This window comes from Malus domestica, chromosome 05 (assembly GCF_042453785.1).
Source record: "Malus domestica chromosome 05, GDT2T_hap1".
Lineage (NCBI taxonomy): Eukaryota > Viridiplantae > Streptophyta > Magnoliopsida > Rosales > Rosaceae > Malus > Malus domestica.
Window position 1 is genome coordinate 35594474 of NC_091665.1, and position 14102 is coordinate 35608575.

A 14102-nucleotide genomic window follows, 5' to 3' on the forward strand; every position below is an offset into this window, starting at 1 on the left:
TTAGCCTTCACCTTTGTTTGTACCTCCTCATTCCACTACCAAGATTCATTTTGGTGTGGAGCAAAGCTTGTGGACTTTCCTAATACCTCTTTTGCTACTTTTCGGATACAACTAGCCATGGAATCCTACATTTGGCTAGCTTCCCCCTTTCTATCCCACACACACTGGGTGATTACTTTCTCTTTGAAAATGGCTTGTTTTTCTCCTTTTAGATTCCACCATCTAGTCCTTGGGCACTTCCAAGTCTTGTTCTTTTTTCTCCCTCTTTTGATATGTACATCTATCACCAACAAACGATGTTGATTAAGCAAGCTCTCTCCCGGTATAACTTTGCAATCCTTACAAGTTATACGATCCCCTTTCCTCATTAGAAGAAAATCTATTTGTGTTTTTGACGACCCACTCTTGTAAGTGATCACATGTTCTTCTCTCTTCTTAAAGAAGGTGTTGGCTAAGAAGAGATCATATGCCATTGCACAATCCAAGATAGCTTCCTCATCCTCATTTCTCTCCCCAAAACCATGGCCACCATGAAAACCTCCATAGTTGCCTATCTCCCTGCCCACGTGTCCATTTAAATCTCCTCCTATAAATAACTTCTCCGTTTGGGCAATTCCTTGCACCAAGTCTCCAAGGTCTTCCCAAAATTTCTCCTTCGAACTCGTATCCAACCCTACTTGAGGTGCGTACGCACTAATCACATTGATGAGTTCTTGTCCTATTACAATCTTGATTGCCATGATTCTATTTCCTACCCTCTTGACATCTACAACATTTTGTGTCAAGGTCTTGTCCACGATGATGCCAACACCGTTTCTTGTTCTATTTGTGCCCGAATACCAAAGTTTAAACCCTGAGTTTTCTAGATCCTTTGCCTTAAGACCAACCCACTTAGTTTCTTGTATGCACATAATATTTATCATTCTCCTCACCATAACTTCCATTACTTCCATAGATTTTCCCGTTAAGGTTCCTATATTCCACGTTCCTAAACGCATTCTACTCTCTTGAACTCTACCCTTCTGTCCTAGCTTCTTCACCCTCCCCCGTCAAATAGGATCAAAGTACTTCTTTTGTGTGTCCTGTGTAAAGTTGATAGGAGCATATGCTCCCAAACAACTTTGAGTGAAGTTGTTCGAAAAGAAGTTTCTATGACCCCCTTGCTCATTTAACACTGCATCCGGGTGCTGATGGAGATACAGCGACCCTTGCTCACTTATCACTGTGCTCGGGCCACACAGCGCGCCACTTACGGGTGACGCCCTAGCTTTAGGACGATTTCGTTCTGGATTCATTTTCATAAGGATTCGACGTAACCGAGGAGTGCTGGCTGTCGACTACCTGACGCCCTCCCCCTCCTCCTTTACCCGGGCTTGAGACCGGCAATGTAAGATAAACCTACACAAACGGAGTTTGAGAAGAAACAAATGACCGCGTAAATTAAATTTCAAATCTTCCATCACACCTATATTGTAATTGGAGCAAAAATAAAAAACCTAAATTGTAATTAGCTAAGGCACCCTTGATTCTTTTCCAGTGAACCACCAAATTTTGCCGAAAAGCAAAGCGTTTCGCTGGATAGAGTGCTCATTATTCACTTATGCTTGTAAAACCAACAAAAGGGTAATTTCGCATTCTCCATAATTATACTTAATGCCAATATGCATAGCTAATATACTATGTTAATATACTTAAGTTACCACTAAGTCTTTTAAGAAACATTGGTAATTCATAGAATATGCAACTTTATCCATTAGATTCACAAGTTCATGGTGTGAGACATTTCATAGACCCCATATCAAGATTGAGGAAGTACAAGTAGTGATCTTAAACATTCATGGTAAGCTTTGATCAGTTTCAGCGCCCGCACAAGCCTTCAAGCAGCGGCACTGGCGAAGGATATGGGAGCATTTGCCATAACCGTGACCCTCACTTCGGCATCTCACGATACAGTTGGCGTCTTTGAAGCATAGCCCTCTGAATGTTTTGCTTGGCTCTTCACAAATCCTTGCTTCACTGTGCATCACCATCTCTTCTGTATATATTACTTTAGTTAATTATGTACTTCTCAACATGCATGTAAAAAATCATGCGAAAGTTTAACTACATTCATATGCGTATATATATTATTGTCTAATATTTAAGGAAGTCCACACAGTTTTGAATTTATATAGTTTTGAAGGGATGCCCTTGAACGAGGACTTAATATGCTGACAGTTCCATCGTTAACCATTAACATGATATTCCAAACAAATATTGAGAGAGAAACTTACGAGAAGTTAGAAGGATGATAAAGAAGAGAACAAGACCAAAGAAGTTCCTCTCCATGCCTTAATCTTCAGATTTTCAAGTCTTCTGCAAATACTAATGTTACTGAGTTACTCCCTCTCTCTCTCTCTCTCTCTCTCTCTCTGCGTGTGTATATATATACACATATAGTACTACGTCATGTTTTTTTTTTTTTTCCACATTCTAGACACATCATCATATGATACACATATACCATTTAAACCTTGGTTACAGGTGGATCTAAGAGTTTATGGTGTCTTCCTTTAGTGTGGACATGTGTTCGGTTAGCAACAAAAGCCGCATGCGTTGTCAACTGGATAGGAGAACGTATACGTGCATGGAACGAAGAGCTATCTGGGTTCATCCAAGAAGAGCCATCTCTGGACTTTCACGATTTCACATTTGAAGAGTAATCAAATAGCTAAATATTAGAAAACAAACTAAAGAACACATGTCAATACAATAAAATTTAGAAAAGAAACTAAAATAACACATTTCAGTACAAACTTATCCCAACTGAGTACAGTCGACCTCTCTCTCTCTCTCTCTCTCGATGGGGAGATTCGAAAAGAAAAAAAAAAAAACTGTATGAGATTTTTATCATAAATGGTCCGGAAATTAACATCATCCCTCAATTGATTAACATCACCAATTGGTTAATACAATCATTAGAACGCAGCTAGGGAAATCAGCAATAATGACACTATTACAATGAACTCTTACAAAATTGAAACCAAGTTGTAATAGCTATAAACGTGACTCATTTTGAATTATTTTTGGACGCAGAAAGATTACCCTTTACTTAATTTTTGCTTTTAGACACAAAGATAACGACAACACAATATAATATAATGACAACTTAAACATATTTTGACATGTTATTATGATGATCAATGTTTATAATGTCAGTATCATCAATGTGTTTTCAATATATAATAGACAAAATATTTTATTACAGAAATGATGATCAATGTTTATATTGTCAATATCATCAATGTGTTTTCAATATATAATAAATATATTATCGTTATTGATTATTTCAGTATGCTTACCCTATATATTATTTCTTTTTCTACTATTCCGGGAACAAAATTTTTGTCATACGGTAATCGGTAAAAATAGTTGTAGTTTTGCAAGTATGATGCCATATATTGTTCTGGGGCAAGTATTTAGCATAGAACGCTTCTGCGTACTGAATTAATACTCTGGTAGAGGAAAAAAATTTAGTACTGAAAATACGGTTCGGTACATATCATAATACAATTGATTAAAAACGTCAAAATTTTTTTTTAACAATTTATATTGTAACTTTGGTATATATATCGAGTTATGTTTCTGGCATATTGAAACATTTCGCTATACAGCAGAAGAAGTTGGAAACTGAAAAGCTCTTATTCAGAGAGCTTATTAATCCTTGGATCATATATATTTGAGTTACCAAGGAGTTCTCGATTTGAACAACCTACAAAGTTGGCCCTTATATTTTTGACGTCCGGCCGACGCCAAAATGAGGCTGATTATTTATCTAATTATAATATATTCAGGACATGGGATCGACGTCTGGAGCTTAATTTATGGTGAGGTTTCAGTTCCATGAGTAGTTTCACTTTCAGCTAGCCGCCCACAAGCCTTTAGGCACCGGCACTGACGCAGGACATGGGAGCATTTGCCGTAACCGAAACCCTCACTGTGGCATTTCACGATACAATGGGTATCGCTGAAGCATAACCCTCTGAATGTTTTGCTTGGAACTTCACAAACCCTAGCTTCACTGTGCATCACCATCTCGTCTGTACAAAAATATTAAAAATCTCAGTTAACTATTAATTACTTTCCAAGTTTCGAAGATATATATGTGAAAGATTGTGTGACAATTTGACTAGATCCTACTTAATTAGAATTATGTTAAAATTCATCAAAATACTAATTTCGATCCATATCACATGTTACAACTGTATGTATAAAATTTTGAGGAGGGAGAGAGGGAGACTTACTAGAAGTTAAGAGGATGATGAAGAACAAAACAAGACCAAAGTAGTTCCTCTCCATGGCTTAAGTCTTCAGATTTTCAAGTGCCTTCTACCACCAATATTATCACTCTCTCTTCCAACATTGCATCTGTATAGACGGGTTTATATAAAGCTTCCAAGCACATGTCATGTATTGTTTCGAGACCCTGCTTTTTTATATCGACATAGATTCATCAGCACATCTGATAATAAAGAAAAATGAATTTTGGTTACAGGTGGATCTAAATTTGCAATGGCTTTCGCCAGGTGTGGTCATGTGTTGGTTCGGCTATATGCGTTGTCAAGTGCATGAGAGTATATATGTGCATGGACATGGAGGAACAGCCATCTGGATCCATGATATATACTATTCGAACAATCATGCATGCAGCTTCACTCCTATCCAATTCACTAATAATACAGTTCTTTTCAGAATTGAAGGGAATTATTGGTCGAACATAATGTATTAATTTCCAAACGTTGTTCAAATTAATTTCTTTTACTTTTACTAAAATGTTGTTGATTATAAGTATCTTGATCTGAACTTTTCTACCATCGTCCTTTGAGTTTTTTAGTGTTTTATCTTCTATTACTTAAGAAACGGTAATTTTAATTATTTTGTTTTTGTCAAAGGTAATTTTAATTATTGGGATCTAACAATCTCTTACTCAACACATCGTCTCCATACTACATCTTATCTTGTTATTTCGGCATTGCTAAAAGAGTGACATTATTGCTAAAAACGTAATAAAAAGTCAAAAGAGTGATGCTACGTTTATCATATATTAATTTATTTTATCTTTAAAATAGAGATAGGGTCTAGCAACACATATGTAGGTCTTATTTCTAGTATAAAGATGATACAAATATGTGGTAAGAGTAACATTTTTTAAGTTAAACCATGAGCTGGTGGTCCAGTGGTAAATGGTAGATTGCGAGGCTTCCTTCAAACTAAAAACTGGAGGTCTCGGGTTCGAAACCCGCTACCGGTGTGGAAGCCAGACTTTTGGCCAGAATGAGGCTGAAATGCATCTGTGAGTCTTCCCGGCCCCCGGACTGAGTGGATAACCGTGGCTTACCACCAGTTGTCCCCATTTCAAAAAAAAAACATTTTTGAAGTAAAAAAATTTGACCTTTCCTTGTATTGTCCACTCCATGTTAAAGTCCAATTCTCAAACCCTCCTCCCCGTCCTGACTATTTCTATATTATGTGAAATTGGGAGTTTTCTCCCCAACACCATCCACCCGCCCAGCGCCTATATTAGTGAATGTTTTTATATTTTTTAGTCGGTAACTAGCATTAATTAGTGATTAGTTGTTACTTAATTAGTATTATGATCTTGTGATATTTATCTCTGCTTGAGATTTTAGGTCCAACTCATATAGATATATAACGAATTTGATACTAAATTATTATGAATGACTCATTGTATGCATTAGGCCCTATATCCCTTCTGCCTCTTAGCGTAAATATTTCGTTATACTACTCCATTGAAATTTATTAGCATTGCATTTAAGTTAAATGATATTAATTGATTTTGTTTTTAAATGTTGCGGATATTCAAAATAAAACCTATATAATCTATTTACTATATACTAAAACAGAAATATTAAGAAAACTCTCTCAAAGTAGAATTCTCCATAAACTCTCTGTGACATCATGTTTTTGGCACAATTCCCATGCCAAATCATGTCAGATCGAAACATGAAGTGGCAGAGAGTCCACAGAAAGTCCTACATTTGAGAGAGTCTTTAGCATTATTCATATTAAAATAACTCTTTTCAATCAAAAGAAGTTGAAATGATGATATGAATAATGTTAAGGAGAATAAATTTGTATACAAAAATTAGTAAACTAAATGATTCGGAAGTCGGTGAATTTTTGTATTTATTTGAAAAGTCATGAGTATTATAGTAATTTTATTTTAATGTTATCACCCTCTCTCTCTCTCTCTCTATCTCTCTCTCTCTCTCTCTCTCTCTCTCTCTCTCTCTCTCTCTCTCTCTCTCTCTCTCTCTCTCTCTCTCTCTCTCTCTCTCTCTCTCCATTCCCTGTTTTTTCTCTTTATTATTTATCATGACACTTCCTCCAAATTCCAATAAAATCTTCCTAAGCCCATGCGTAGCATGTGTGGAAGTTACTAGTACCTCTCAAACTCAACCTATTTGTTAATAACCTATTATGGTTAGTTTTATTATTTGTTAGATTGAGTTGTAATTAGCTAATTAGCTTTATTAGTTAAGTCTAGTTATTACGCTAAGAAGTATATAATCTTTCATATTTGTTATGACTCTTACAGAATGAATGAAAGATTCATTTTCTCGTTCATCTCTCTTCTCTCTCTGTAGGATGTGCTTACCGTTTCTCTTCGATCCTTTTGTTCGACGTTGAACAAGTTATATCACAATTATATTGCACTCAGAGCTGGAAAAATACAGAGTAGAATACATTTAGCCACCCATGGATACAAGGCTGTTTGGCTTCATATTCTTGCTGCTTCTTTCCTCAACTTCTCGTAAGTCTCTCTCATTACCAAGTTTACACTTTCCTTCTTTTGTATCTGTAGAGGGAAGGTAGAACATCGAAGGAAAATAATCTCTAATACAGTTTTTCCCTTCTTTTTTTTATATAGAAAGAAAAATGAGTACACGGTTAAGTAAATATATAGGGGATCACTCAACCTCTAACCAGTTAGTATTTTAATATGAAATTAACCACTTGTTTGAACTTACTGAACAATATTTTGCATAATATGACCCGATCAATTTTTAGGTTACTATTGAAATTAAGATCATGCATGCAAAAATTCACTAAAATCAGAAGCTGTTTATTTGTCTAATTGTTGCATGACAATAGATGAAGTCAAAGTTGTCAATAAGCAATGAAATGTTCACAATAATAATTGAAGAGCCAAATAATGATATTCTAAATTAAATTTGAACGATTCGAATCATGATAGTACATTGTGGAATGGGCTCAAACAAGTTGTCAGCGCTATCGCTCCTCCCTCCATATATATAGGATGCAACCCGAATCCACCCATGCTCAATCTGGTGTCAAGTCCGATCTAACATGTTAAAATAAAGTAAAAACCCATCCAAATCTAACTTGACTTCAACCCGATCATCTATATTAGTTGAAATTCAATTGTACACATTTTAATTAATTTTTTTCTTTCCATTTTTTGTCATGCATTAAATTTTTACGTAATGAGAAGCACCTCTTCCAATAAACTTAATCAAATTGAGTATAGGGCTTTCAATGTTGTAAAGAGTCTTACGGTTAATTAAATAATTGTAGTTTCTTATGGTACTTATACTTAATGCAGAAATTGCAGTGGCAGCGACGGACTTATGCAGGACCGACGATAGCAAAACATGGGGCGGTGGGAGAAAATGTTTTACCCATATGCACAACGTCGAGTGCAAAAAAAATTGCAAAGAGGAGGGTCACGTGACGGGGTGGTGCACGTGGTATAACTGGTGGTCATGTTCCTGCCACGACTATTGTGATGCCATCGATTGTCATGGTTGGCAAGATTTGTTTCAGAGATGCGCGCCAAACCCACCATAATTCGATCTAGGTGTTGATGCATGCTACCTTCATAAGAATCTTTAAAATGGGATTTCGCTTCATTGTTCATGAAACGAGATAATTTGTATTTTGTGTGTGTTTCATTTTATCATTATGCACTCGTTATTGGTGAGAAAAATAAAAAAATTAAATAGTGCACGATATATGTTTTGAAATGTTAATTAATATCAAACAGTTCTCAAAATAAATTGTTTACTCATGTAACCACGCCAAATTAGAATGAAATTAATATTAAAAAAGACTAACAAAAATTAAAACTCAAGCACTGACTTTATTTATTATTAATCTCAATGATTCATCATATACACTTTATACATCTTATATATCAAGATTAATGAAGGGGAGCTAGCTAAAATTAATATTCATGAAATTTCATGAGTAGTTTGATCCAGGTCACAAGGTTTATAGAACATGCACCGGCGTAGGACATGTGAGCATTTGCCGTAACCATACCCCTCGCTGTGGCGTCTCACCATGCAGTTCCTCTGTATGATGCATATCCCTTTGAATGTTTTACTTGGCTCTGAACAAATCTTTGCTTCACTGTGCATCACCATCTCTCCTGCATATAATCAATAAGTATTCCAACCTTTTAACTAAATTCTAATGCAAATATATTAGCATATATATGTAACTTTTTTTCAATTGAGAGAGAGAGAGAGAGAGACTTACGAGAAGTTATAAGGATGATCATAAAGAACAAAACAAGACCAAAGTTTCTCTCCATGTCTTAATCTTCAAATTTTTAATTTACCTTCTACCAATAATGTTATTTTCTATCTGTCAATGATGTACATGTGTAGCCTGTTTATCTCTATTTACATGTATATAAAGTATCAAATCACACGTCACGTATGGTTTCCAAAACCTTACTTTTTAGTAGCATGGATTTACTTAAGGATTTGGTAATTAAAGAAGATCTATTCAGATCCACTTTGATATTGATATTGATTACTGGTGGATCTAAAGTTTACAATGGCTTTCATCGATTGGAGGATAGTGTACATGTAGATACCAAATTAGGTTACTTATTGTATAGCTTAACCAAACTTTTTTTTGTTTTTTAGAATAAAATATATTGTTGTACTAAAACAGAAGATGCTCTAAGCCATTAATTATCTATGGCAATCGTAACCGGTTACGGCTTTTAGTTTAGTTTTTTTTTTTTTTTTTTGAAAAACGATATTATATACCCTAAGGGGAAGAGAGTGGGCTTTAATCTCGCAATAATGGGTTCAGATTCGCCTTTAGCGAGAGTCGAACCCAATACCTTCTTACAAGTGAAGAGAAATACCACTATACTACAGTACTAAGTGACAAGGCTTTTAGTTATCTTAAGTAAAATGAATTGTTTTAAATATCTTTATATAAGAATTCTTAACAACCAATTTCTTTAATATGACGAAAATATCATGTGGCAGGCCAAAGTGGTGTAAATAATCTACCCACACTTTTCTCGGTTTTTTGGTTAAGATATCAAGTGCTAATAATCTATCCATGTGATAGACTTCAAATTCATCTGTAACAAACATAAAAAACCAAAAAGTGGGGGATGTTGTGCAAAAGAAGGAATAATATGTTATCGAAGCACATCCCTCTGAATAGACGGTACACTCCTTCGCCACAACTTGCATCACCATCTCTAAATTAAACAATTAATAAAAAATAATCAGAACAAAAAATAATATTAATAACAAAGTCATAGATACATAAAGGGCTAAAATGCACTAAGAGTTCCATGTAGTTTATTACTTGGATTACTTTCATCACTATTTTTGTTATAATTTTGTTTTGTTTTCACTTTATTCTAATCCGTAAACTAAGTTGATTTGTTCCTCAACTTATGTGCTCATTCGATGGAATGGACTAAGTCATAGATACATAAAGGGAATGCACTAAGAGTTCCATGTAGTTTATTACTTGTATTTTTACTTTCATCACTATTTTTGTTACAATTTTGTTCTGTTTTCACTTTATTATAATCCGTAAACTAAGTTGATTTGTTCCTCAACTTATGTGCTCATTTGATGGAATGGACTACTAGTGCTACCGGAATGAACTAAGGGCGAAAAGCAAATTCCGATTAAACGACTATTAGTCCAATGAGAGAGAGAGAGAGAGAGAGAGAGAGAGAGAGAGAGAGAGAACCTGATGGCAAAAGATAAGGAATACGAACAATATGAGCCCAAATAACTTGTTGATTTCCATGTCTCGCAGTTGAATGCCTACCAAGTTACATATGGTTCCTTAGCATGTATTCAACAGCTTCAATGGCCCTTCATATATATAGCACGAAACTGTGGAAGCTTTTCGACTTTAACACCATACAATTAATTAAATTTAATAAACCCTAAATCCTAAAAGCAAAATTTTAAGCCCCTTGACTTGAAAAGTGTCGTCTTTTTTTCGCTTGTGCTCGGATTCTGTTTAATGTGTGTATTAAATGAATAATGTTTGAGGAAAAAGTGAGGATCCAGTAATAAAATAGTATCTGGAGGACAGATATTGTATATAGTTTAGGTTTCCTTTGTAAACAATATCCAGATGGCCTTCTGTGATTCTTTGTTCTTACTTGTCATCAAGTGGAACGGTGAAAGATTAAGATCGAGTCTCGTTCTCCTCCATTTTTTTTTAAGGAAAACTAATGAAAAGGGCTTGAAAACTTTGAGTTTTAATGATAAGGACAAAATAAAGGATAAAGTGAATAGTACCAGGATTGACTTTTTAGTGTAAAAATGTGGTTTTTCGTTAAAGTGAACAGTACGGGTGCTTTTCGTTAAAGTTCCCTTTTTTTTATTGTTTTCTGACTGGCCAAAAAATGGTATTCGTGTGGTGGATCTTTGGACTCTTTCTTTGATGCAGATAAGTTTAATTCACACAATTAGATTGTTGTATTCTTAAAGAAACAAGTTAAAAGATATACTATTGCACCGAATTTTTTCAAACCTCAAGGAGCTTGAATCTAGTTAAAAAAACATGAGATACTCACGTCTCAACCTAACTTGTCTACAATAACTAATTTTATTTCATTGTAATTTTTTTGTAATTTTTTTGAAATTTACCCAACACTATATAGTTTTGATTTACATGTATGGAATTTTTGTTCCTTTTCGAATACTCCGGTTCAGCTTTAGTGAGATCACAGATTACAAGTCAGGGAGGTAGAACACTACCATCAACATTACAATCTGAAAGTCTACCGTTGCTATTGGATATATATGTTAATACTCATGACAGAGTACTGAATATTGGCATAGAGTTGTGGCATTCCTTGGATCACCAACTTTTATCTCAACCTTTTAGGATTTAGAGATAATCAGCAATAAGCTGTAGGAACTCTGATTAACATCAGCTATAGAAACTTTATTTATGAACTTAAAATAATTATTCTGCAAAGTACAATCACATATGGGGAACAGCCATTTTAAAACGACTTTTCCTCTCGTCTCCGCCACTCCACCACCCCATGCATGTCCGCCACGTCTTCCATCTTCACCGCCGCGCCTAGAGCTCCTTCATACGGAAGGGGAGGTTCTTCACCATGCGGAGGTGAAGGTTCTTCACCATACGGTGGAGGAGGTTCTTCACCATAAGATGGAGGAGGTTCTTCGCCGTACCGCGGTGGTTCTCCCGGAGGAGATCCACAAATCTTAGTGCACATGCAATGACATCGTATGATCCCTTCGCATTGGCCACGCTCAAAACCCTCACTTTGGCAAATTATGTAGCACTTGTCGTCATCGAAGTACTCCCTCTGAATAGACAGCTCCTATACTTAGACTCCATCGCCCCAACTTGCATCACCATCTCTAAATTAAACAAATACAAATTAATCAAAAGGAAAGTACACACAAAAAATTAAAAAAAGAGTAATATTGATAAACCATAAATATCAAAATTATGAAATTCCTCATTTGACGGAATGAACTAACGATGCTAACAGAATGAAACTATAAGAAGAAAATTGAAATTTTGTTATGTAGTGCAATGAGAGAGAGAGAACATGATGGCAAGAGGAGTGGGAAGACCAACAACACGAGCCCAAAAAACATGTTGATCTCCATGTCTTGCAATTGCAAGCTTAGCAAATTGCATATGGTTTCTTAGAAAGCATGTCTTAAAAGCCCCCCTGGGCCTAGTGTGGGGCAAAAATGTGGAGCTCTCTACTTTAACAATTGTAAACGTTCTTTTGAGGAGTGTTACTCTTACACTGCGATGTGAGTTCGAATTCTGTCGCTTTCTTAATCTAATATCTAATCTAACTATTATATCATTTGACCTAAAAAAAAAAAGAAGGTTTTTTTTTATTTTAGAATGTAAAAACATCACCAAGTTTATATTTAAAATTTGACCACTGGGATTTTGGAAATAAAGAAAAACAAAATTCTAGGGCTCGTTAGTAACGTTTTGCAAAACGATACTTGTTTTGTCACACAAAGATGGCAAATAGAATTTTGTTTTTTTATGACTTAAAAAAAGTGTGGTAGTTGTGCTTGGAGGCTGTTTATTGAGTGTAAACAAATGAATAAGATTTGAGGAAAGTCATTTAGTACTACAGTCTAGTGATTTTTCTCTTCACATGTAAGTGAGAGGTTTTAGGTTCGATTCTATCAAAGGCAAATTAAAATCACATTATTGTTATCCCATTGTGAGACTTTCTGTTAATGTAGATAATATCGTTTGATTTGAGGAAAAAGAAAGGATCCAATAATAAAATAAGATATGGAGGGCATATATTATATAATTATGGGAGCTTTAATGAAAATGGCTTGAGCTAAGTTTAATTTAGTTAAAAACCACCCTATACTATTATTTAACCATAAGGGCTTCATATTTAATTATAAGGACAAAACTAATTTATATTAGGTCTCACAAACATTAAACGCACATGGGCTGAATCAAAGGCCCAAAACGAAATAATTTTTTCTTCTAGGCCTTGCCCCTAAGAGCAATTTCACCCCTAAAAAAATGTGTCAGCACCCAGCCCATTTAATCCACTCAGTGAACAATGATAGACTGCAATGAACACTAATAGGCCAAATGCAACTCCACCCCTAAAACTAAATAGCCTAGTCAATTTTATTAAAATATTATTAATTTTTATTATAAAATAATAATTTAATTTTTAATTTCTAACATTATCCCTTCTTCTTCTTCCCACTTTTCACTCTCTCACCGCAATCCTTTCTGCTTCTTCCCAACTTTCACTCTCCCACCGCAACTCTTTCTGCATTTCGCTCCATACTCCCACCAAACTACTCACCACACCAATGCTCCCCCAAAAATGGACCTCCTCATCCTGGAAAAGACCCATTTGAGTCTCTTCGTAACCGTGATCGTTGCCATCACCATTTCAAAACTCAGCGGCCGTTGCCTCACCATCAATCATCGCCTCACCATCGGTCGTCGCCATCGCCATCGTCGCTGTGATAGTCGCCTCACTGACCTCGCCAAGACATTCGGCGACTGCTTTCTTTTCCGCATGGGGCAGCGCAACCTAGTCGTCATCTCTTCGCCAGAGCTTACCAATGAGGTGCTCCACACCCAGGGAGTCGAATTTGGGTCGAGGGAGGCGTGGCAGTATCGCCTGGCGTCATGTAAGCCGGGCAAGAGCTCAACACATTCTGAGCCAGCCTAGAAACTAGCTTGGGCTGGGTGCCAGCCTATCTTTTCGGCTAGAATGGATTGGTTGGGTGCCGACCTAAAGGTTCCCCGGTGGAACTGCTCTAACGGAACGCATTCTGTCATCTAATTCTGTTACAAATAAACTTCATTTTATTTACAAGTATCATTGATCCACCAGACAAAAATTAATGTGTTTGTTGTTCAAATTTTGAGATGAAAAGCACAGGAAGAAGCAACACTAAATCGGAGGAATCCAAAACGATGCCCTTCAGTTCGGACGTCAATGCGGTAAGAACGACCCTCTTGAATCAACTTTGGAATCGGCAAAGTTAACTCAGGAGCAGATAAATAGGAAAAATCTTGGGGTCCACTTATGGAAGTGCATTTCCACTGAATATGGATTCCATTCTCGATTCTAGAGGCCTGCTGGACCAATTCCTTCTTCAACGTTGGGTTTGGAAGTTATGAATGGAAGATTGGATGATTTTGGCTTTGAGGATTACCTAAATGGCCCCCACGGGAATCTGAAACCTTTCGGCCTATAGACACATCATGCAATGGAAGTTCGCCTTGGGCTTTCAGAG

General features: G+C 35.9%; 3 long non-coding RNA genes across 3 annotated transcripts; 1 reads left to right on the forward strand and 2 right to left on the reverse strand.

Annotated features, from left to right (window-relative positions):
• Window positions 1-1737: 1737 nt before the first annotated feature.
• LOC139195978 (uncharacterized) lies at window positions 1738-2386 on the reverse strand. Its single transcript, XR_011581070.1, has 2 exons — window positions 2274-2386; window positions 1738-2035 (listed from the first exon to the last, which is right to left on the reverse strand). It is a non-coding gene; the product is annotated as an uncharacterized lncRNA (long non-coding RNA).
• Window positions 2387-3662: 1276 nt separating this feature from the next.
• On the reverse strand, window positions 3663-4432 carry LOC103435381 (uncharacterized). Its single transcript, XR_529408.4, has 2 exons — window positions 4284-4432; window positions 3663-4079 (listed from the first exon to the last, which is right to left on the reverse strand). It is a non-coding gene; the product is annotated as an uncharacterized lncRNA (long non-coding RNA).
• A 2179-nt stretch (window positions 4433-6611) lies between these two features.
• Window positions 6612-8036, forward strand: LOC139195964 (uncharacterized). The gene is made up of 2 exons (XR_011581050.1): window positions 6612-6814; window positions 7628-8036. It is a non-coding gene; the product is annotated as an uncharacterized lncRNA (long non-coding RNA).
• The last annotated feature ends 6066 nt before the right edge of the window (window positions 8037-14102 follow it).